Raw genomic sequence first — 24,152 nt, forward strand, 5'->3', positions numbered from 1 at the left:
AAGAGCGAGCCAGTGATCGGATGTGGGGGGTGAATGAAAGGTCAGAATCAAGGATGACCCCAAGGCAGCGGGCATGTTGCTTTGGAGTAATGGTGGAACCGCACACGGAGATGGCAATGTCAGGCAAAGGTAGGTTAGTAGAGGGAGAGAACACGAGGAGTTCAGTTTTTGACAGGTTAAGTTTCAGATAGAGGGAGGACATGATGTTAGAGACAGCGGTAAGACAATCACTGGTGTTTTCTAAAAAGGTCGGTGTGATATCAGGAGAAGAAGTGTATAATTGGGTGTCGTCAGCATAGAGATGGTACTGGAAACCAAATCTACTGATTGTTTATCCAATAGGGGCAGTATACAACGAGAAGAGGAGGGGGCCTAGGACTGATCCTTGAGGAACCCCAACAGTAAGGGGAAGGTGAGAGGAGGAGGAACCAGCAAAACATACAGTGAAGGATCGGTCAGAGAGATAGGAGGAGAACCAGGAGAGAACGGTGTCCTTGAGGCCGATGGAGCGGAGCATAGTGAGGAGGAGCTGATGATCCACAGTATCGAAAGCTGCGGAGAGATCCAAGAGAATTAGCATGGAGTAGTGACCATTAGATTTAGCTGTTAGTAGGTCATTAGAGACTTTAGTGAGGGCAGTTTCAGTAGAGTGTAAAGAGCGGAAGCCAGATTGAAGAGGGTCGAGAAGAGAGTTATCTGAGAGATAGCGGGTAAGACGGGAGTGGACCAGGCGTTCGAGGAGTTTAGAGATGAAGGGAAGATTAGAGACAGGTCTATAATTAGCGGCACAGTTTTGATCGAGGGATGGTTTTTTAAGTAATGGATGTATGATGGCATGCTTAAATGAGGAGGGAAAAATACCGGAAGTGAGGGAAAGGTTGAATATTTTTGTTAGGTGAGAGGTGACAGCCGGGGAAAGGGACTGGAGGAGATGTGACGGAATGGGGTCACTGGTGCAAGTGGTCGGGCGAGAAGATGCAAGGAGCCTGCTTAGAAAAATAGATTTTTATTAAGAATAACAAGGCAATTAACATGTTACATTCACATTTTCAATACAAACCCCCTTCAATCCCAAGACCCCCCGCCCCCACCCAACAAAGCAGCTCACCTTGTACCCTGATGTTTTAAGTTGGATAGCCAAAGCCTCTATTTGTTGTTTTTGAAACCTGTGCGAGAGCCTGATATTGGAGACACTGGTTCAACACAGTCATAAAATCTTTACATTCAATTTTGGTGCCCTGCCAAATTATAAGCAGGTCATCAATGTACCTTTACAAGCACTGCACATGGAAAGCAGCCTGGGGGCCACCGTGAAGAATCTACCTCACCTATAGGCTTGAGAAAGAGGTTTGCATACAATGGCGCACAGGCCGTGCCCTTGGCAGTCCCTTCCTTCTGTAAAAAGAATTTATCTTTGAATGTAAAATAATTATGCATCCTCCTACCTCCCCTCCACGTATGTGCCCTCATCAACATATAATTCTGTTTTTTTCATAAGAACTTATTTGTTACCTCCCGAATGTTTATATAGTAAACTGATGATACTGATTAGAGTTTGTAAATCTTTCAATAAAAAAAATTATACTCACGTTTTATTTATTGTGTTTGTCTGCTGAAACAGCAGACAAAAGCTCTGAGGAGCCTAGTGTTTAGAATGGAGAAGAAAGGAATGGAAAGTTAGTGAGTTTGGAAAACAGGAACTGAGAAGGGAAATTATTTTCTCTCTCAATGGGACATATAGATAGACAGTATGTTGGCTTCTTCCATTATAAATATACTGTACAATATAAATACAAGTATAAATATATAAAGGGAAGACACAAAGTATATCTATCCCTAATATTATGAGCCTAACAACATGTCACATACAACAATGGGGGAAGCTTTTCCTTACTTTGATGGACGTCTCTTTGTTTCTTTTTTGTCACTTTTGCTGCTGGAGAAAAAGAAAAAATGATCACAAATAAATATCATGTAATATAATAATCAGGAACAAATCTTAGCATCATAGGGACACAGACAATAAACATAATATATGAACGGTCTCATATATTTCACCACATGATATAGTTATATGTCGTTGCTAATTATTAGCTCATTGAATACATTTCACATGCACTTGCAAGGGGTCTAAACTTCCCCCTGTGTAACTACCAGGACAAATCATTGTATAATTTTGCATCTAGAAGACAGCAATTAGCACATAAGGGCACATCCATTTGTGGGAAGGGTTAAAAAGCTACACATTTGTTACATTGTTCCTTCTCGTTCTTTGATACCATTTTGATATCCACCATTTATGTTTGTATCTTAAAAAATCCAAACAAACTTTAACTTTCACTGACTTTATTTCATATCTATTATACAAAATAAAGTTTTCATTAGAAATAGGTAGTTAGAATTTAGAAATAATCAGAAGATATCATCTGTACAGTGTGTCTCCTAAATAAATGCAATGACTGAAGTTGTAGCAATCAGGGGCACAGATATAGAGAGTTAGTAGATAAAAATCAGATAAACAATAATGGACTCCATAAACTTTGCTTTTGCCTATGTAAAAACCTTTACATCAAAACATGAAAACTTCAGAACAAACGACTGGAGGGTTTCTGACCTCACTGCTCTTATGTTTTTGGACTCTTCTAACATTAGTTATTATTATGTACAGTATATACAGCCATGTTGTACCCAGGAATGTCAAAATCAGTGATTTTTGACAAGATGTAGCTGACATCAACACAAACTACTATCACCTTGATTGACACCATACCAAGGTAATCGGAAAGAGCCAGGCAAAGTGCCAGAATTGGCATTTTTAATGTCATGTGCCACTTCTGGGGTGGCTGCAAGCTGGTATTTTTAGGCAGAGAACTGCCTAAAATCATGCACTGTCCAAGCCTGATAATATCAACCTTCTGCTGTCTGCTTTACCTTTTTCGATGGTCTAAAAATAAGGGGGATCTCATGTCATTTTTTTATTAGGATAAACAAGGCTAAACACCCTTTAGTGCCACATGAAAGGCTCTAAAGGGTGCAAGATTATTATATGTAGGGGGCTTTTGAAATTATATATCTAAAGGATATCAATCTATTTTAACTAACTATCTTTCCTTTCGTCTATTCTGAAAGTTCTGGCTGTGAATTTACTATACTTAGCTGATGAAATTTCGTGGTTCCTTTGAGATGTGTGTGTAAAAATCGGACAGCATACGGGTGGTCTGTGTGCTCCATTGATTTTGGGCTCCCAACCTAAAAAGCAGCCAGCACCAAGAAAAAGTCTCACGGTGTAGCGCTGAGGTCAGTGAGTTCACTGCAGTTCACAGTGAGAAAATTCCAATAGATAAGCCTTTTCTCGTGAGGTTGCAGGATGCTATTTTTAGGCTGGGGGTCAATATCCATGGCCCTTTACCAGCCTGAGAATACCAATCCCCAGCTGTCTGCTTTAGCTTGGCTGGTTGTCAAAAATTAGAGGGTACCCAGGCTATTTTATAAATTATTTATTTAAATAATTTTAAAAATATGGCGTGGGACCGCTCTATTTTTGATAACCAGCCATGCTAAAGCTGGCAGCTGAGGGTTGCAGCTGTCAGTTTTGCTATTCTTGTTATTCGTATTCGAAAGATGATGACTACTGCCATCAGTGGTGCCTGCTCTCACTGTTATGAGCAGCAGCAGGTGTTGGCTGATGGGAATAGTACTCTCATCAGTCGTCGCCCTTGTGACTGGAGGAAAACTTTTTACCTCCGGTCACAGCTGCTGGCGCTCTGACCGGCAGTAAGAATCTTACCGCCAATCAGAGCCGCTGGTGTTTCTCATGCTGTCATGCAGCCTGAAACGTAGGAAACTCCTGATGTTCTGGGTGATGAACCCGAATAGAAACACAGACTTCCTGGAGAAGTGCATGTTCGGGGTCTGTGCTTAAACAGTAAGTGTTCAGTATAGGCCCTGAATTTTAGTGTTCGGGTTCACCCATCACTAGTTACAATATATCATCATTCAAAAGTCTAATTATAGTTTGGAGTAAATGCAGCGATGATTGCTCTTATTACTTACGGGATTGGCTCTGTGTCAGCCCAGGCAGTCTTTATTTCATATCTATAACAAAAATTTAGTTTTCATTAGAAATAGAGATAGTTAGAAAATATCATCTGTACAGTGTGTCTCCTAAATAAATGCAATGACTGACGTTGTAGCAATCAGGGGCACTGATATAGAAAGTTAGTAGATAAAAAAAAAAAAAACAGATAAACAACAATGGACTCCATAAACTTCACTTCTGTCTATGTGAGAATCTTTACACCAGAATGTGAAAACTGCAGAACAAACGACTGGAGGGTTTCTGATTTCACTGCTCTTATGCTGCTCAGAATATTTGCACCAAAGGGGCAAACGGGCACAAAGGAGTCACTGATTTCTGTGGCCATGTTCCATTTATTGCCCCTTTTGTGACCTTATGTTCATTATGTCATTTCTCCACAACTGACATTAAATGGTCCCTTTACAGAGATAGAACTACAGCCATGTATATTTTAATATGGCTGCCGGACAGGTCCTCAAGGGGAGGTATGTAGCATTGAGGTTGGTAGCCTCAGTGATGTAAGGGGGAAAACAGGCTCCAGCACATATAGTGCTGAGAGAGTTAATAGAGCGTGTCCAGTTCAAGGTTTACGAGCAGTCAGAGAGATAGGTGTCCACATATGTCCACTCCAATCCGGGGCGTGGTACGAAGTCCAGCTGGATCAGTAGGACAGTGTGTGCAAGGTGAAGAGACCTTACTTGTGTTGCTCAGCCTCTACTTGAGGCTGAGTGAAGGTCTGACGTTTAATGGTGTGAGCCCGTGCTATGTATGGATGGGTTATGTTACATTTGGTGATCTTATACCTTTTGTACCCAGAAGAGGCAGTTTTTGTTTGTTAAGCTGGATGGTTTATGGACATTTAATAAACCGCACATTTGTTTTGAACCCTGAGAGGTGATCCCTTCAATATGTACAGCCATGTTTTATATCCCCCCAGTCTCCACCTTGTTACACATACAGTAACAGATTATAAGCATTAACTCTCTAATAAATGGCCATTGTTGTAGTTGATCCTTTTATAAGTGAGGGTTACAGTGCATTCACTTCTGACAGCCCCCTCCTCCATGAGATGCAATTGTGGGGTGCCGATCGGTTATTATGACTGACGGGAACCTTCTGGAGGCCTCCATGTCTGCCATGTGAAATCTACTATATAACTCAGCCTGAGCCTTCCTCAGTCTGTACTCAGTTGTAACAAGTCAGGTATCAGTCACAGTTAAGCTATGTGCTGCGGAAATGTCCACAGCATTTCCGCAACTCACTGCCGCGGGTAAAACGCATGCGGAATTTGCATGCGTTTTAGCTCAAAACACAAGCGTTTTGCAAGCGTTTTTAGCTTGCAGAATGCTTGCTCTTTTCCAAGCGATTTAAAGCATCGCTTGGAAGAGTGATTGACAGGTTGGTCACAATTGTCAAGCATAGTGTTTGACAAGAGTGACCAACTTTTTACTATTGATGCTGCCTATGCAGCATCAATAGCAAAAGATAGAATGTTAAAAATAATTAAAAAAATTAAAAAACGGTTATTCTCACCTTCCGACGGCCCCCGATCTCTTCAGCGGCGTTCCCGGTAAGTTCCGTTCCCAGGGATGCTTTGTGTGAAGAACCACCTTTGTGACGTCACGGTCGTGTGACCGCGACGTCATCTCAGGTGATTCGCGCAATGCATCCCTGGGAACGTAAGCTGCCGCGTTCACCGCTGAGAGGCGGGAGGACTCCAGGGGCCATCAGAAGGTAAGTATATCCTTATTTTTTATTTTAATTCTTTTTTTTTACAGGAATATTGTACCCAGGGCCTGAAGGAGAATCTCCTCTCCTCCAAACCCTGGGTGCCATCTGCACATGAAGCGCTCACTTTATGCATGGTGGGCATAGCCACATGCGTAAAGTGAGCGTTTTAATGCAATCCTTTGGCGACAGAATCGCAGTGATTCCGCAGAAATAATGAACATGCTGCCGATTTTACCGCTATGCGATTCTGCAACGGGAAAATCCGCAGTATGGGCACAGCAACTGTTGAATCCCATTAAATTGCATGGGAATGCGTTTTTAAGCGTTTTTTAAGTGTTTCCGCTGCGGTAAAAACGCTTCGGAAATGCATAGAAAACACAATGTGGGCACACAGCCTTACACATATACAATCCTATACAATCCATAATATGTGTCTATCTCATCTCTTTACTTACGGTTCGATGTTCTCATCAATGTCATCTAAGTCGAATATTTCAATCATGTTGGTCCCTTGTCCTTTCTCTTCCTCACTAAATAACATAAAACATTTTAAGAGATGGTTAGAGTCTGTACACACATTGCAATTATGGTGCATTTTTTTGTGGCAATTTTGGAAAATATGGCAAGAAACAGACCTCGTAAAAGGGGAGAAAATAGGGTGCACCTCCGTTAGTCTGCATGTCAGTTAGTGTAGCAGGGTGCCACACCGTGCCTGAAAATACAACCGGAATCAAAGCAAAAAAGACCAGAGACACAATTGGGCGTCCACACCTGTTTCAATACCAAGATCAAGATAACAATAATAAAATATATAACTTTATTTGGACATTAGGACACACAAATCCACAAACAATAAAAACATTTATAAACAAACATACATCATGGCGGTAAACCTGCACCCCTCAATATTAAACGGTGACAACCTGTCAGTTTTCATAACTGTGTTGAATCAACAGTACACGACTGGCTGTTAATAATAAGCTATGACAGAATCAGAAATCAATAAATTACAATAATTTGTGAGAATAATTCATGACTAATAATTCATAGCAACCGTGGCCAAACATCGAGCGTGACCTATTCATGTCCAGAATGTGACCCAGTCATCCCCTACAATAATGGGTTAAATGTCAGTAAACTGAGATTAGAATTGCATGGTATGGAGGTCACAAAGCACAAAAAAAGTGTGCGCATCAAAATATCTATTCAAGCTTAATGCTCACCACTGCTGGCAGGAGGAAAAAAGCCAGAAATGTCCATTTACAGTGAGTGCTTTTCAATACTGACAGGAGGAAAGGTCGAGGATATCAATAGGATTGAGCTTCCCTGATGAAGCTGTCCTAAGACAGCGATACCCGTGGGCTCTCCTCCCCACGCCTTTTTCTTTAGGAACTGCCCACCATGGCAGTTTCTTGGTGCTTCCCGTGTGTCTTCGGGTATATATGCCTATGGACTTTTTTCTTCAGGTCACTGGATCATTCCTACTGATATCCTTGGCCTTTCCTCCTGTCAGTATTGAAAAGCACTCACTTTAAATGGACATTTCTGGCTTTTTTTTCCTCCTGCCAGCAGTGGTGAGCTTTAAGCTTGAATAGATATTTTGATGTGCACACTTTTTTTTGTGCTTTGTGACCTAAATACCATGCAATTCTAATCTCAGTTTACTGACATTTAACCCATTATTGTAGGGGACGACTGGGTCACATTCTGGGCATGAATAGGTCACGTTCGATGTTTGGCCACGGTTGCTATGAATTATTAGTCATGAATTATTCTCACAAATTATTGTAATTTATTGATTTGTGATTCTGTCATAGCTTATTATGAACAGCCAGTTGTGTCTTGTTGATTTAACACACGGTTATGAAAACTGACAGGTTGTCACCGTTTCATATTGAGGGGTGCGGGTTGACCGCCATGATGTATATGTGTTTATAATTGTTTTTATTGTTTGTGGATTTGTGTGTCCTAACGACCAAGTAAACCTATATATTTTATTATTGTTATTTTGATCTGAGTATTGAAACAGATGTGCACGCCAAATTGTGTCTGGTCTTTTTTGCTTTGATTCAAGAAACATACCTCAATCAAATGGAGTGAACCCACCCTTGTGAAAATAAATAAACTGTTCATGAACAGATGATGTTTTTCCAATGAATTCGGAATTGAATTTTTCAGGACGTTATCCAGATCTGCACCGCTCCTACAGTTGGCACTTCTAAGCCCAAGAACACTGCACCTTTAATTGTGAATAGTGGCACAGATCAGCGCCATGTCTCACGCCACTCTGTATCTTCAGTCAGGAGTCAGGGCAGAAGATGGAGACCTGTGTGGGAACGTCTTGTTTTCTAATAATTTGGTGAACGAGGGACAAGGTCTTATCTTTATTTTTTTTCCATTTGTGGACTACGACAGATTCCCTGGACTAAGACGAACCTTCGTTTTTTTGTTTTTTTTTACTTTTTATTTTGATTTAATATATTGGAGAACCAGGAAAGTGTCGAAGAGTGTTTTTTCAAATAAAGTCTTTTTTTTTGTGGGTGCTTTGATCTTTGGATTACTGGGTTAATAATGGGGGTGTCTGATAGACACCTCTCCATTACCAACCTCAAGGTTTGCTGCCAGTGATTTTCAGCAAGTTACAGCTGGCATCAGCCCAAACTACTATCACTTCGATTGATACCACACCAAAGTAATTGGGAAGAGCCAGGCAAAATGCCAGAATTGGTGTATGTAATGTCATGTTCCACTTCTGGGGTGGCTGCAGGCTGGTATTTTTAAGCTGAAAACTGCCTAAAATCATGGACTGTTCCAGCCTGATATCAGCCTTCTGGTGTCTGCTTTACCTTTGCGGATTTCCAAAAATAGGGGGATCTCACATCTTTTTTTAATTTATTTATTAAGTTAAACTAGGCTAAACACCCTTTAGTGCCACATAAAAGGCACTGAAGGGTGCAAGTTTATTATACGGAGGGGGCTTTTGAAGATATATATCTACAGCATATCAATCTATTCTATCTATTTATCTATTCTGAGAGTTCTGACTGTGAATTTCGTGTACTTAGCTGATGAAATTTTGTGGTTTCTTTGTGATGTGTGCATATGTACAATGCAACATAAAATTGTGGTACCGTGTTAGCCAGAAAAATCAATGTAAATACTTATGTCCCAAAAAATTGAGATAAGTGTTCAAGGAGTGATACCTTTATTGGCTAACCAGAGAAATTACATCTGCAAGCTTTCAGAGCTCAAAAGCCCCCTTCATCAGGCTAAATTACAAGTGAATTACTGAGAAAAGATGGCAACATTTAAGTAGGAATTACACAAGGACATGAGGTGATGCTTGCTAGAGATAGGCCAAGGAGATCAAATTAAGGTTTTTGTTATACATGCAGATGAGGTGCACATGTTCTATTAGAGATCTGAAGACCTTCTTGTGGAGGTGTGAACTGTGTCCATGTAGTGAGTCGTGAATCCAGGGGTCAAATTGAGTCCTATTGTTAGAGATTGAAACATATTTATCAACTTGAACTCCCAGATTTTTCTTTCTCTGTCACTGTTAAAATGACCTTTCAATATCAGAACGTTTAGATCTGCCATCCTGTATCCAGGTCTAGAGAAGTGTATTCCTCCAGGCGTGTCCAGCTCATTTTGCATTGTATGTCTATGCAGATTCATTCTTGTTTGTAGTTTTTGTTTTGTTTCCCCGATGTATGTCCCTGCATTGCGCCTTGTACATTGTTTCATGTACACCACATTGGAGGATGTACATGAAAAAGAGTCCATGATCTTATTTATAGTCCTGATTTGTGTTAGGTATGGGGATGTAATCTGATGGTGATATGTGGGTTCAGGTCTTGCATTTCTTACTGTTACAGGGGACTGTGCCGTCTGTGATGGTGATGTGAGGACACTTCTAACAAGGATAGTCCTTAGGTTGGGAGGTTTAGTAGGAGAGCACTGGCAGTTCTGGGAATATTGCTTTCAGTCTGTGATCTCTATGGAATATGGGTTGGAGGTCAGCGCCAATTTTCCTTAAGATGTTCATGTGAGGGTTGTATGTGACCACAAGAGACACCTTGTTGTTGTCCTCCTTCTCTTTGTAATCCAGGAGGCTGCTTCTTGTGATCCTTGTAGCTCTGTGGATCTGTTCATAAATTACAAGTGGCTGATACCCTTGTAGTAGGAATGTTTTCCTCAGTGATAGTAGGTGTAGTTTCCTGCCCTCATTGAACAGATCCTTATGTACCTTAGAGCTTTACTGTAAATTATTGATTTTTTTTTTGTGTGTCTTGGATGAAAGCTGTTGCATCCCAATATCATTCTGATCCGTCTATGAGTTTTATACCGTGATATTGTCCTGTGTAATGTCCTGTGCTAATACTACAAATAATGATGGGTGAACCCCTGGATTTTCGGGTTCTGCCAAACAGTTAAAAAAGACCCCATTCAGAAGCATGGAGTGCCCGAACATCCATTGTTTGCCATGCTGTCACAGAGGCGTCGGCTGATTAGAGAGTACTACTTCCATCAGCTTACGCCTGCTGCCGCTAATAAAACCAAGATCAGGCTTCGTTGATGGGAGTATTCATCAGTCGGTGCCTGCGCTATAAATAAATACATTTTAAAAAAATGATGGGTCTTTCTATTTTTGATAACCAGCATGGCAAAACTGACAGCTGTGAGTTGCAACCTTCAGCTGACAGCTTTAGCAAGGCAGGTTATCAAGAATAGAGAGGTCTCACCAATGTTTTTTTTTAATTATTCAAAACATTATTTAAAAAAAATGGAATGGGATCCCCAAATTTTTTTACAACCAGCCAAGCTAAAGAAGACAGCTGGGGGCTGATATTCTCAGGCTGGAAAGGGGCCATGGAAATTGCCCTTCCAGCCTAAAAATAGCAGCCATCACCAAGAAAAAGTCTCATGGTGCAGCACTGAGGTCAATGAGTTCTCTGCTGTTCACAGTGAGAAAATGCTAATAGATAAGCCTTTTCTGGCCAGCTGCGGGATGCTATTTTTAGGCTGAGAGGGCCAATATCCATTGCCCTTTACCAGCCTGAGAATACCAACCCTCAGCTGTCCGCTTTAGCTTGGCTGGTTGTAAAAATTGAGAGGGCCCCCAGGTGTTTTTTTCATTATGTATTTAAATAATTTGAAAAATATGGCATGGGACCCCTCTATTCTTGATAACCAGCCTTGATAAATCTGACAGCTGAGGGTTGCAGCCTGCAGCTGTCAGTTTTGCTATTCTGGTTATCAAAAATAGAAAATCTTTTTTTTCACATTTATTTATAGCGCAAGTGCTAGATGATGAGTATTCCCATTAGTGGCACATGCTCTCACTGTTATTAGTGGCAGCAGGCATTGGCTGATGGGAGTAGCACTATCATCAGCTGACACCCCTGTGACCAAAGGTAAACTTTTTACCTCCAGTCACAGCTGCTGGTGCTCTGATCAGCAGTAAGATTATTGCCAATCAGAGCCACCGGTGTTTTTCGGCCTGTCATGCAGACAACAACGTGGGAAACACCTGATGTTTCGGGTACTGAACCCGAACAGTAAAATGGACTTCCTGGAAAAGACCATGTTCGGGGTCTGTGCCCAAACAGAAAGTGATCAGTATGGACCCTGAACTTTAGTGTTCAGGTTCGCCCATCACTAGTCACAATATGATATCATCATTCAAAAATCCAATTATACATTGGAGTAAATGCAGCCATGATTGCTCTTATTATTTAAGGGATTGGCTGTGTGTCAGCCCATGAATTCTTTATTTCATATGTATAACAAAAATTAAGTTTTCATTAGAAATAGAGAAAGTTAGAAAATAACATCTGTACAGTAAATAAATGCAGTGACTGAAGTTGTAGCAATCAGGACCACAGTTATAGAGACTGAGTAGATAAAAAAAAAAGGTAACCAACAATGGACTCGATAAACTTCACTTCTATCTATATGAGAATCTTTACATAACAATGTGAAAACTTCAGAAAAATGCTGGAGGGTTTCTGTCCTCACTGCTCTTATGTTTTTTTGACTCTTCTAACATCAATTATGTACAGTATATGCAGCCATGTTGTATCCAGGGATGTCAAACTCAAGTACACAGTGGGCCAAAGTCAAGAACTTGGACCAAGTTGTGAGTCAACCTTGATATTTATACAATTAATTGAAACCGAAAAAAAGGGAGTGGAGGGGGAAAAATGTGTTGGGGGAATCTGCCTAAGGTAGGGAGAACCCCAATACTGCAGGAAAGTTAGGGTTGTGGGGATGGCAGATAGCAGTATACAGGGGAACACAGAGGGTGTGGTGACGCCCACAAAGAAGGAAACTTAGGGATGTAGAGAAGATCAGAAGTACATAAACAGCACCGAAACAAGAATATTCACAGAATATTTGCACAAAATGGGCAAATGGGCACAAAGGAGTCACTCAGTTCTGTTACCATGATCCATCTATTGCTCCTTTTGTGGCCTCATGTTCATTATCTCATTTTTCCACAATTGACATTCAAACACCCCTTTTACAGAGGAAGACCTACAGACATGTATATTTTAATAAGGCTGCCATACAGGTCCTCGAGGGGAGATATGTAGCATTGAGTTTGGTATCCTCAGTGATGTAAGGATGGAAAAGCAGGCTCCAGCACATACAGTGCCTTGCGAAAGTATTCAGACCCCTGGAACTTTTCAACCTTTTCCCACATATCATGCTTCAAATATAAAGATACCAAATGTAAATTTTTGGTGAAGAATCAACAAGTGGAACCCAATTGTGAAGTTGAACGTAATTTATTGGTTATTTTAAATTTCTGTGGAAATTCAAAAACTGAAAAGTGGGGCGTGCAAAATTATTCGGCCCCTTTAACTTAATACTTTGTCGCACCACCTTTTGCTGCAATTACAGCTGCGAGTCGCTTGGGGTATGTCTCTATCAGTTTTGTACATCGAGAGACTGAAATTCTTGCCCATTCTTCCTTGGCAAACAGCTCGAGCTCAGGGAGGTTTGATGGAGATCGTTTGTGAACAGGAGTTTTCAGCTCTTTCCACAGATTCTCAATTGGATTGAGGTGTGGACTTTGACTTGGCCATTCTAACACCTGGATACGTTTATTTGTGAACCATTCCATTGTAGATTTTGCTTTATGTTTGGGATCATTGTCTTGTTGGAAGACAAATTCTCCGTCCCAGTCTCAGGTCTTTTGCAGACTCCAACAAGTATTCTTCAAGAATGGTCCTATATTTGGCTCCATGCATCTTTCCATCAATTTTAACCATCTTCCCTCTCCCTGCTGAAGAAAATCAGGCCCAAACCATGATGCTGACAGATTTACATTTGTTAGCCAGCATAAGTACATGTGGGGATTCCCTAGCAACCAGGCAACCCCCACATGTACTTATGCTGGCTAACAGATGTAAATCATTCAGCTGTGGCACTAAAAACTAAAACTCAGAGCACTAAAAAATACTTGGAGGACCCCCGAGTGTGCTCGGGAAATCTCTAGTAACGAGTATATTCGCTCATCACTAGTGTCCACATATCTCCACTCCGGGGCGTGGTACGGAAGTCCACCTGTATCAGTATGGTGCTGTGTGCAAGGTGAAGAGACCTTACTTGTGTGGCTCAGTCTGCTATAGGCTGAATTAAAGTCTAACGTTTAATCGAGTGAGCCCGTGCTATGTATGGACGGTGTATGTTATGTTTGGTGATCTTATACCTTTTGTAGAAGAAGAGGCAGTTTTTGTTTGCTAAGCTGGATAGTTTATGGACATTTAATAAACTGCACATTTGTTTTGAACCCTGTGTGTGTGCAGCAGCGTCTACCGCTGATCCCTTACAATATGTACAGCCATGTTTGATATCCTCCCCAGGTTCCACCTTGTTACACATGCAGTAACAGATTATAAGCATTAACTCTCTAATAAATGGCCATTGTTATAGTTGATCCTTTTATAAATGAGTTTTAGAGTGCATTCACTTCTGACAGCCATTGACACCCCCTCCTCCATCAGACGCAATTGTGGGGTGCCGATCGGTTATTATGACTGACGGGAACCTTCTGGAGGCCTCCATGTCTGCCATGTGAAATCTAGTATATCTCAGCCTGAGCCTTCCTCAGTCTGTACCCAGTTGTAACAAGTCAGGTATCAGTCACAGTTACACATATACAATCCTATACAATCCATATGTGTATATGTCATTATCTCTTTGCTTACGGTCTGATGTTCTCTTCTATTTCATCCATTTTGAATATTTCGACCATGGTGGTCTCTTGTCCCCTCTCTTCCTCACTAAATAACATAATCCATTTTAAGAGATGGTTAGAGTGTGTACACACAGTGCAATTATGGTGCATTTTTTGTGACGATTTTGGAAAAATATGGCAAGAAACAGACCTTGGTCAAATGGAGTGAACCCACCCTAAGAAGATAAATAAACCGTTCATGAACAGGTGAGATTTTTCCGATTAATTCAGAATTTGTCAGGACAATACCCAGATCTGCACCACTCCAGCAGTTGGCACTTCTAAGCCCAAGAACACTGCACCTTTTATTGTGAATAGTGGCACAGATCAGCGCCATGTCTCACGCTGGTCTGTATCCGCAGTCAGGAGTCAGGGCATAAGACGGAGACCTGTGTGGGAACTTCTTATTTTCTATCAAATTGGTGACCGAGGGACAAGGTCTTATCTTTATTTCTCTCTTTATGTTTTTCAGGTATAAATTTCTGGACTACAGCGGATTCCCTGGACTAAGGCGAACCTTCATTGCTTTTTTTATATGTATTTTGATTTAATATATTGGAGAACCAGGAATGCATTGAGGAGTGTTTTTTTTTTTGTGTGCGATTTTATTTTTGGATTACTGGGTTAGTAATGGGGATGTCTGATAGACACCTCTCCATTACCAACCCCAGGGTTTACTGCCAGTGATTTTTGGCAAGTTACAGCTAACATCAACCCAAACTACTATCACTTTGACTGACACCACACCAAGGTAATCAGGAAGAGCCAGGCAAAGCGCCAGAATTGGTGTATTTAATGTCATGTACCACTTCTGGGGTGGCTGCAGGCTGGTATTTTTAGGCTGAGAACTCCCTAAAATCATGGACTGTCCCAGCCTGAAAATATCAGCCTTCTGCAGTTTGCTTTACCTTTGCTGGTTGTCCAAAAATAGGGGGATCTCACATCATTTATTTATTTATTAGGTTAAACAAGGCTAAACACCCTTTAGTGCTACATGAAAGACACTAAAGGATGGAAGTTTATTATATGGAGGGGTCTTTTGAAAATATATATCTACAGGATATCAATATATTCTAACTATCTATCTATTTATCTATTCTGAGAGTTCTGGCTGTGAATTTACTGTACTTAGCTGATTAAATTTTGTGGTTCCTTTGAGATGTGTGCATAAAAATCTGACAGCATACGCATGTCCCGTGTGCTGTACAATTTTTTTTTAGCACCCATTGCTTTGGTGTCTCATCCTATATTCATGGCCACTCGCAGCGTGCTGCAATTTTTTCCTCAGACTCATTGTAGCTGAGGAAAGTCCCACAGATAAGCAATTACTACAATGAAATGTTTTCTCGCATTGCACTTTTCTGCATTATACATCAGTGTGAGCGAGTCCTACGTGTAACAACATGTCACATACAACAATGGGGGAAGCTTTTACTTACTTTGGTGGAGAAATTATCACAAATAATATCATTTAAAGTAGCAATCAGGAACCAGTCATAGCCCCATAAGGACACAGGCAATAAACATAATATACAACCTGATTCATATACTTCACCACATGATATAGATAGATGTCATTGCTAAGGACTCATACTCACCTGCGAGAAACTCGGCTGAGTCTCGCACCTCATGCCCGCACTGCACCCGGCACTCAGATCGGAGCGTGCGGCCACATAGCAATACATGCAGCCTCACGCTCCGCTCCTGAGTGCCGGGTGCAGTGCCGGGTATTGACATGCGAGACTCATCCGAGTTTCTCGCAGGTAAGTATGAGCCCTAACTATTAGCTCATTGCATACATTTCATATGCTCTTGCAAGGGGACTGATCTGCCTGTGTAACTACCAGAACAAATCATTGTATAACTTAGCATCTAGGAGATAGCAATTAGGACATTAGGGCACATCCATTTGTGGGAAGGGTTAAATACTTACATGTTTTTGTCAGCAGTACGGTTCTTTCGTCTAAAACATCTTGGCATCCAGCATTTATGTTTGTGTCTTAAAAAAATCCAAACAAACAAATTGAGACTCAGACAGTTCACATTATTATTCTGATCAGTCTATGAGGATTTATACAGTGATATTGTCCTGTGTAATGTCCTGTGCTAATGTCACAATTAATGATGGGTGAACCCCTGGAGGTTCGGGTCCAGCGGATTCTGCCAAATGGTTAAAAAAAAGTTTGGTTTGGGTACAAGAACAGTATCCGAACCCAAACTCCATTCAGAAGCATGGAGTGCCCGAACATCCATTGTTTGCCATACTGTCAGAGAGCTGCGGTCCCCACCAGCAGCTATAACTGGAGGCAAAAAGTTTACCTCCAGTCACAGAGGCGTCGGATGACTAGAGAGAACTACTCCCATCAGCCTATGCCTGCTGCTGCTAATGACAGCGAGATCAGGCATCGTTGATGAGTTTTCATCATTCGGTGCCTGCACTATAAATAAATACATTTTTTAAAAATGACATGGGGTCTTTCTATTTTTGATAACCAGCATGGCAAAACTGACAGCTTCAAGTTGTAACCTTCAGGTGTCAGCTTCAGCAAGGCTGGTTATCAAGAATAGATGGGTACCACCAATGTTGGGATATTGCCCCCCCCCAGCATAAATATAGCAGCCAGCACCAAGAAAAAGTCTCACGGTGCTGCACTGAGGTCAGTGAGTTCCCTGCAGTTCACAGTAAGAAAATTTTAATCGATAAGCCTTTTGTCGTGCTGCTTCGGAATGCTATTTTTAGGCTGGGGGTGGCAATATCCATGGCCCTTTACCAGCCTGACAATACTAACCCCCATCTGTCTGCTTTAGCTTGAGTGGTTGTCAAAAATGAGAAGGTCTCCAGGCCGTTTTTTTTTTTAAATTATTTATTTAAATAATTTGAAAAATATGGCATGGGACCCCTCTATTCTTGATAACCAGCCATGATAAAGCTGACAGCTGAGGGCTGCAGACTGCATCTGTCAGTTTTGCCATTATGGTTATCAAAAATATAAAGTCTTTTTTTTGTTTGTTTTACATTTATTTATAGCGCAAGGGCTAGATGAGGAGTATTCCCGTTAGCAGCGCCTACTCTCACTGTTATTAGCTGCAGCAGGCATTGGCTGATGAGAGAAGTACTCTCATCAGCCGACACCCCTGTGACCGGTGAAAACTTTTTACCTCCGGTCACAGCTGCTGGTGCTCTGATCGGCAGTAAGAATCTTACCGCCAATCAGAGCCGCTGTTGTTTCTCGCACTGTCATGCAGACAACAACATGGGAAACACCTGATGTTTGGGGTGCTGAACCCGAACAGTAAAATGGACTTCCTGTAGAAGTCCATGTTTGGGGTCCATGCCCAAACAGTAAGTGTTTGGTATGGATCATGAATGTTAGTGTTCGGGTTCGCCCATCATTAGTCACAGTATGATATCATCATTCAAAAGTCCAATTATACATTGGAGTAAATCCAGCCATGATTGCTCTTATTACTTACGGGATTGGCTCTGTGTCAGCCCAGGCAATCTTTGTTTTATATCTATAATAAAAATTAAGCTTTCATTAGAAATAGAGATGGTTAGAATATATCATCTGTACAGTATGTCTCCTAAATGAATGCAGTGACTGAAGTTGTAGCAATCAGGGCCACAGTTATAGAGACTTTGTAGATAAAAAACAGATAACCAACAATGGACTCCATAAACTTCACTTCTATCTGTGTGAGAATCTTTACATAACAATGTGAAAACTTCAGAAAAATGCTGGAGGGTTTCTGTCCTCACTGCTCTTATGTTTTTTTGACTCTTCTAACATCAGTTTTTATTATGCACAGTATATGCAGCCATGTTGTATCCAGGGATATCAAACTCAAGTACACAGTGGGCCAAAGTCAAGAACTTAGACAAAGTTGTGAGTCAACCTTGATATTTACATCATTAACTGTAACTCAAAAAAGGGAGTGGAGGGGGAAAATGTGTTGGGGGAATCTGCCTAAGGTAGAGAGAACCCCAATACTGCAGGGGAAGTTAGGGTTGTGGGGATGGCAGATAGCAGTATACAGGGGAATACAGAGGGTGTGGTGATGCCCACAAAGAAGGAAATTTAGGGATGTAGAGAAGATCAGAAGTACATAAACAGCACTGAAACAAAAATATTCATAGAATATTTGCACCAAAGGGGCAAATGGGCACAAAGGAGTCAGTCAGTTCTGTGACCATGTTCCATTTATTGCTCGTTTTGTGACCTTATGTTCATTATCCCATTTTTCCACAACTGACATTAAATGGTCCCTTTACAGAGATAGAACTACAGCCATATATATTTTAATATGGCTGCCGGACAGGTCCTCGAGGGGAGATATGTAGCATTTAGTTTGGTACCCTCAGTGATATAAGGACGGAAAAGCAGGCTCCAGCACATATATTGCTGAGAGAGTTTATAGAAAATGCCCAGGGCAAGGTTTATGAGCAGTCAGAGAGATGGGTGTCCACATATCTCCAATCTGGGGTGTGGTACAAAGTCCAGCTGTATCATTAGGGTGCTGTTTGCAAGGTGAAGAGACCTTACTTGTGTTGCTCAGTCTCTACTAGAGGCTGAGGGAAGGTGCGATGTTTAATCGTGTGAGCCCGTGCTATGTATGGACAGTGTATGTTATGTTTGGTGATCTTATACCTTTTGTACCCAGAAGAGGCAGTTTTTGTTTGCTAAGCTGGATGGTTTATGGACATTTAATAAACCGCACGTTTGTTTTGAACCTGTGTGTGCAGCAGCGTCTACCTGAGAGCTGATCCCTTACAATATGTACAGCGATGTTTCATATCCTCCCCAGTCTCCACCTTGTTACACATACAGTAACAGATTATAAGCATTAACTTTCTAATAAATGGCCATTGTTGTAGTTGATCTTTTTATAAGTGAGGTTTAGAGTGTGTTCACTTCTGACTGCCATTGACAGCCCCTCCTCGGTGAGACGCAATTGTGGGGTGCCGATCGGTTATTATGACTGACGGGAACCTTCTGGAGGCCTCCATGTCTGCCATGTGAAATCTAGTATATCTCAGCCTGAGCCTTCCTCAGTCTGTACCCAGTTGTAACAAGTCAGGTATCAGTCACAGTTACACATATACAATCCTATACAATCCATAATATGTGTATATGTCATTATCTCTTTGCTTACGGTCTGATGCTCTCCTCCATTTCATCCATTTTGAATATTTCGACCATGGTGGTCTCTTGTCCCTTCTCTTCCTCACTAAATAACATAATCCATTTTAAGAGATGGTTAGAGTGTGTACACACATTGCAATTATGGTGCATTTTTTTGTGGCGATTTTTGAAAAATCTGGCAAGAAACAGACCTTGGTCAAATGGAGTGAACCCACCCTAGTGAAGATAAATAAACCGTTCATGAACAGGTGAGATTTTTCCGATGAATTCGGAAATTGTCAGGACAATACCCAGATCTGCACCGCTCCAGCAGCTGGCACTTCTAAGCCCAAGAACACTGCACCTTTTATTGTGAATAGTGGCACAGATTAGCGCCATGTCTCACGCCACTCTGTGTGGGAACTTCTTGTTTTCTAATAAATTGGTGAACGAGGGACAAAGTCTTATCTTTATTTCTCTCTTTATGTTTTTCAGGTATAAATTTGTGGACTACAGGGGATTCCCTGGACTAAGGCGAACCGTCATTGCTTTTTTTATACGTATTTGGATTTAATATATTGGAGAACCAGGAATGCATTGAGGAGTGTTTTTTTTTTTTTTGTGTGCGATTTTATTTTTGGATTACTGGGTTAGTAATGGGGATGTCTGATAGACACCTCTCTGTTACCAACCCCAGGGTTTGCTGCCAGGGATTTTTGGCAAGTCACAGCTGATATCAACCTAAACTACTATCACTTCGACTGACACCACACCAAGGTAATCAGGAAGAGCAAAGCAAAGCGCCAGATATTGATGTATTTAATGTCATGTGCCACTTCTGGGGTGAGTGTCATTGCATTGGTGAGTGTCATCCTATATTCATGGCCACTCGCAGCATTTCCTCCCATAGCTGAGGAAAATCCCACAGATAAGCAATTACTGCAATGAAATGTTTTCTCGCATTGCACTTTTCTGCATTATGCATCAGTGTGAGCGAGTCCTAAGTGTAACAACATGTCACATACAACAATGGGGGAAGCTTTTAGTTACTTTGGTGGGGTGCTGACTTTTTCTTTATCACTGCTGAAGAGATACAGGAAATTATCACAAATAATATCATATAAAATAGTAATCAGGAACAAATCATAGGCTCCTAGGGGCACAGGCAATAAACATAATGTATGACCTGTCTCATATACTTCACCACATGATATAGATAGATGTCACTGCTAACTATTAGCTCATTGAATACATTTCACATGTTCTTGCAAGGGGACTGATCTGCCTGTGTAACTACCAGAACAAATCATTGTGTAACTTAGCATCTAGAAAATAGCAATTAGGACATAAGGGCATATCCATTTGTGGGAAGGGTTAAATACTTACATGTTTTTGTCATTAGTCCGGTTCTTTCGTGTAAAACATTTTGGCATCCAGCTTTTATGTTTGTGTCTTAAAAAATCCAAACAAACAAATTGAGACTCAGACAGTTCACATTATCATTCTGATCAGTCTATGAGGATTTATACAGTGATATTGTCCTGTTTTATGTCCTGTGCTAAAGGTCACAATTACTGATGGGTGAACCCCTCGATGTTCGGGTCCAGCAGATTCTGCCAAACTGTTAAAAAAAAAAGTTTGGTTTGGGTACCAGAACAGTATCCAAACCCAAACCCCATTCAGATGCATGGAGTGTCCGATCCATTTTTTGCGATGCTGTCAGAGATCTGGGGTTCCCACCAGCAGCTATAACTGGAGGTAAAAAATTGACCTCCGGTCACAGAGGCATCGGCTGATTAGAGAGTACTACTCCCATCAGCCTACGTCTGCTGCCGCTAATAACAGTGAGATCAGGCGTCGTTTGATAGGAGTATTCATCAGTCGATGCCTGCGCTATAAATACATTCATTTAAAAAAAATGACATGGGGTCTTTCTATTTTTGATAACCTGCATACTAAACTGACAGCTACGAGTTGAAACCTTCAGCTGTCAGCTTTAGTAAGGCTGGTTATCAAGAATAGAGGGGTACCACCAATGTTTTTTTTAATTATTTAAAAAAAAATAATTAAAAAAAATGGAATTGGATCCCCTCATTTTTGACAACCAGCCAAGCTAAAGAAGACAGCTGGGAGGTGGTATTCTCTGGCTGGTAAGAAGTCATGGATATTGCTTCCCCCTGCCTAAAAATAGCAGCCAGCACCTAGAAAAAGTCTCACGTTGAAGCGCTGAGATCAGTGAGTTCACTGCAGTTCACAGTGAGAAAATTGTAATGGATAAGCCTTCTCTCGTGCAGCTGCAGGATACTATTTTTAGGCTGGGGGAGCCAATATCCATGGCCCTTTACCAGCCTGAGAAATACCATCCCCAGCTGTCTGCTTTAGCTTGGCTGGTTGTCAAAAATGAGAGGGTGCCCAGGCCATTTTTTAAATAATTTATTTAAATAATTTGAAAATTATGGCATGGGACCCCTCTATTCTTGATAACCAGCCATGTTAAAGCTGTCAGCCAAGGATTGCAGCCTGCAGTTTTCAGTTTTGCCATTCTGGTTATCAAAAATAGAAAGTTTTTTTTTTTTTTTTACATTTATTTATAGCGCAAGCGCTAGATGATGTTTATTACTGTTAGCAGATCAGTGCCATGTATCACTCCAGTCTGTATCCACAGTCAGGAGTCAGGGCATAAGACAATCCATAATAAGTGTATATCTCATTATCTCTTTACTTACGGTCTGATGTTCTCTTCAATGCCATGTATTTCAGATATCTCGACCATGGTGGTCTCTTGATCCCTCTTTTCCTCACTAAATAACATAACCCATTAGAAGAGAGGGTTAGAGTGTGGGCACACATTGCAATCATGGTGCATTTTTTTGCAACTGTTTTTGATGCATTTTTGGAAAGATATGGCAAGGAACACACCTCAATCACATGGTATGAGCCCACTGTAGTGAAGGCTATGTTTTTTAAATAATCTCCATCTTTCCTCTAGACTCTGTAAGAAAGCCAGCATTTTTCTGAAGGAGGGAGGCGGATCATCCTGTGCACATAGAAAAGCATTGTTCTTGGCAGCACGTGTACACGTGACAATGTGCTGCGGAGAACAATGATATTTGAAGGAAGTCTTTAACCTCCAAAATGCCAATTAATCTGCATACACATTTATAAAAGACTGAACATATAAACGGCAAGTCGTTTTTACAATACAGTGTATGAGTTCATTCTATTTAGCATTTATTTGCTGCTTTTTCAGGCGGGTTGCAAAGCAGATCTGCCTGAAAAAGTTGGACATACCCTTAGTCTGATTGATCAGTATATGGCGTGACCATTTTATGTGCCTAGATCAGAATGAACACCAAATACAGTCCTGCTAAAGGGGCAAATGGGTACTTAGGCGTTTAGCGGCCATTTTCCTCTTATTCTCACTTTTCTGGCCTTCTTTTCACTTGTCACGAGTGTGTCATATCCTCCTAGGAGATCTGAGGTTAGAAGATCACTACATTTTGTGAATCACAGATCTTCCATTTAGCCTATGTGTTTGTATCCCATATTTAAATGATTTTGATTTCCTTTTATGCTGAAGAGGTTAACAACCCTTTCTATGGGAAAGGGAAACTTGCAGCTCTGTTTTCAGCTTCTTCTGATCTGGTCATCACCTCTTCCTATAAAACCTAGCCAGACCATTTCTGTCTTGCCAGTGAAAGCATTGCTTCCTGGCTCCTTGGAGATGCTGTGTTGAATTGAAGATTGTTGTTGCTACTGTAGATCATAGCATGCTGTTTTTGGGTGTATGCTTTCCGTATTGTCCTATTCCAATTTGGTTGGCACATTCCTATCCTTCCTTATATACCTCTCTACCTTTGGTGAGTGTTGTATGTTTGTTGCTTTCTGTTATGTCTGGTTTGTCTCTGTGTCTTTTTTACCTTACATTTCTCTCACAGGCCTCATGGGGTAAGGGAGGGGACAGATCAAGGTTTAACAGGAGCATTATAAGGTCATAGACTCGGGCCTCTCTACCATCAAGAGTACCCTCTGCACAGGGATAGTTAGGATCCCAGTTCTAGGGACAGTTTGAGGCCGCCCTTCTTTAACAAAGACTGTCACAGCGTGACATAACTACTAGAGATGATATCTTCGGCTCCTTCCTTATTCGGCAAGCTATAGCCCAACAAAGCCATGGCCTGTCACAAAGCCGCAACGCATGCAGCTGCGGCTCGGTATAGCTGATTATTGGAGCGCTCCAGTTAGCCCGGTTCCTGATGCAGATTATTTGGTAAGCGCTATAGCTTGCTGAATAACGAGGGAGCCAAAGATATTCAGTCATCTCTAATCACTACCTCCTATCTGACCACCTGACAAATATTAACCCCTTTAGTACCCTTCCATGACAGCTTTTTTGAGCTTTTGTTAGAAAAAGTCATACTTCATTAACACAAAATATCATTTGTTTAATGGAAATAAATTAGGAAAAAAGTAACCGGCCCCAGACTGCAGTAGGAGAGCAGAAGCAGCAGTTACATTGGGACCTGGTGCCTGTAGCGGTCCAAAAGCCCTTCTGCCACATCTAAATTCAGCAATATTATAAATGGTTTATGGTAGTTAAGGGTCCCTGTTACATATTTTGTATTGGGACCTAAGATGTTCAATTTATACCTCTGATTGCATCTATGTCTCATAGTGAAAAGTAACTGAGGACTTCAAACATTGAAAGTTGTGTACCATAATTACACCAATTACTTACAGCGGTGACTCTTCACTGGGCCATGCTGTTTTTATATGGCATCCAAAGTGCCTGAAATAAAAATAAATACAGCTCTGGTTAGAAGAATTGATTATCTGACTGTATACAGCTGCTATAGATGAATCCAGGAGACTGGGGGAAGTTCTGGGAGTGTTGGAAAGTACATTATAATCTCATTATCTCTCTACTTACAATCTGCTGTCTTCATTGCTTCTTTCTGATGTTGTAACCATC

Source organism: Ranitomeya imitator, chromosome 6 (genome assembly GCF_032444005.1).
Source record: "Ranitomeya imitator isolate aRanImi1 chromosome 6, aRanImi1.pri, whole genome shotgun sequence".
In the NCBI taxonomy this organism is placed as follows: Eukaryota; Metazoa; Chordata; class Amphibia; order Anura; family Dendrobatidae; genus Ranitomeya; species Ranitomeya imitator.